Here is a 2,692-nt window from a genome sequence, read left to right on the forward strand (position 1 = left end):
TATATATATTGTAGAATTCTTAATGAAATGAAGACTTGCTAAGCACTATACCATCTAACATGTCATTTTGCCTTTGTGTGGGTTTGAAACTCTACTTGAATCTTTGCCGGGACAATGCACTATATGGTGTCAAACATCTTTTAAATTTATAGGGGTCACCTCTAGAATCTTATATATCTGGTGAATGGATTAGAATTTCTGACGAGAAGATCGATTATTTAGGTGTATGTGTGTGTGTCTGGAGAGGAAGGGAGGGGGGAGAAGGTTGTGAAATCTTTTAAGTTGAATGAAGCTAAGCTCTTAAACATTAAGACACATATTAGTATAATTATTAAAATTTTAGTAAAAACTCCAAATTTAACAATGCTTGTATAGGTGCACTTAGGGGGTGTCAATATTTGACATGACCCGAAAACTTGACCCGAACCCGACACAAAAATTTTGGGTTAGGGTCAACCCGTTTGAGAAACGGATCGGGTTCAGGTTCAACAAATCGACCCGTTTAAAAAATTGTGTTAGTTTTGGGTTGACCCTGAACCCTGGGAATGACCCGGATTGCACGCGGCCCCGCATCGCTGTCACGTCGATTCAAGTGCCACTAGCGATGCTGCCCTATCGCTGTCGTGCTGCTACCGGTGTTGTCGTGTCCCCGACTCACCATCGCGGTCGCGTTGTTTGAATGAGAATGTGTTCGCAGGTCTGCTCGGGCAGGTAAACCCTGTAACTAGAGCAGGTCGATTCCGTGCCCGTGCTGCAGCGCACCCGCCAGCATCCCACGTGCCTGAGCACCCGCCGCGCCAGCCAGCTCGGGTCCGCGTTTGTGCCGACATTTGCTCTCAACCGCGCCTGCGTCCGCCCTGGTCTCCTTCCCGTGTCTCATCGGGTCAACCTGGTAACCCGCCGGATCGGGTCCTGGTTCGAATATCTGACCCGTTTACCTACCTGGGTTGGGTTAGGGTCGACCCGATTGAACACGGGTCAATTTCAAGTTCGACTCGAACCCGATCCAAACCCCGGTTTTGACACCCCTACCTATTAGCTTTTTGTGCATGAAATCATGATATCATTAAGCAACATCGGAATATATCTAGATGGTTGAGATTTTAAGCTATTATATAATACTTGATGTCTTAATGTGCAATAAATATTGGATTTATTCATCGAACAAATCATTGAAAGAACCATTGATACTTTTCACATGATGAAACTCCTTGAGTGGAATATTGAACCTAAACTGTTAAATATTAAGATGCTTTTAATATAATTGTCAGAAAATTTCATCAGAAACTCCAACGTTAAGCCCAAATTTAACTTGCAGTTAATTTTAACAAATCAATTTCAATGTGACATTCTTAGCTGCTAGCCTGGAAACTGTGAAATTGAGCCGATTTGTTTTGATTTTCAGATAAATTGTGTTCGAGCCAACTTGAAATCAAAATAGTCAACATTGAAAGATCTAAAATTTAACATAATGAAATTTTAGTCAAAATATTTTACCCAAAAGTTTTCGCCAACACTTTGCCTAAGGACGTCTCCTATCAAAAAATATATTTTTTACTTCGAAATATAGTAACAGTCATATCAAATAGTAATTCATCTCTAGCCGAACTCTAGTTATATATTCTTTGTCATCTCAATTTCTACCTCCATTTTTCTACAAAAACAAACACATTTTTGTGAATAGCGCGACGTCAATATTGGCGTCGTACTGTTCTAGCTGAGATAAAACGTAAAAATGCTTTTCCATTTGCAGTTCAAGAAGACGCTCCCAAGAGCTACGCGCGGGCGAATAAAGTTCAATTGGAGATGCCCTAAGAAGCATTGCAACAAAGGCATCTGAGTTGATTGTGAGTTGTGACAGAAGTTAATACCAAACGGCTTAATTGACGCACACAGTTTGCAAATTTTGAATTAATGTATGTTAATAACTGAAAAAGATTAAAGGTTTCTGTAATAATTTTACTTTATTAAAGGGGAAAAATGAACAAAAAAGTATCATATGGTTGCAGGAAAGTGAAAGCATGTGAATAATATAAAAAAAGAATGCCAACTTAAGAGCAGACATAATATGATGATGCTGCATGTTTGATTGCCCTTTTAATTTTCTTTTATTTAGAAATATTCATATAATTTCTTATTTACAAGAAACCCAAAACTTTACTATTCAACCCAATATGTTGCAAATTCAAGAAATTCATGCATGCTTGTGCAAAAAAACACAAAAAAAAAGTTAAGCTAGTTTGTCTTCTTTATTATAGTTAACAAAAAATAAATAACTTTTATGTTTCCATCTTGTTGTAATCAAAGAGCTAGCTTTAGCTCAAGCCATTTGCTTTAATGATCACATATTCTAGTTTAGCCCGTGACATTCTATAAATTAAATATTCATTAGATTCAACAAGACACTACCAAAAAATGTGACCTATCGCAGCGGTTCCTTGCACCGGTTTTAAAAACCGCTGCGAAAACTTCATATTTGGTCCGGTCACCTTACGTATCTCTACGTTCGGGCGCCAGTAAAATAATGCCACGTGTTCTCACTATGAACCGCGCGGCCCGACAACCCCGACCCGGAACGGAGACGTGATTGCTATGTTCGCGTGTTGCTAGGTGTTGCTCGGTATTTGCTCGGTATTGGTCGATTTTGCTCGACAATGACGAGAAATATCATTCCGTGAAGACCAATACCGGG

The sequence above is a fragment of the Dendrobium catenatum genome, unplaced genomic scaffold (assembly GCF_001605985.2).
Source record: "Dendrobium catenatum unplaced genomic scaffold, ASM160598v2 fragScaff_scaffold_743, whole genome shotgun sequence".
NCBI lineage: Eukaryota > Viridiplantae > Streptophyta > Magnoliopsida > Asparagales > Orchidaceae > Dendrobium > Dendrobium catenatum.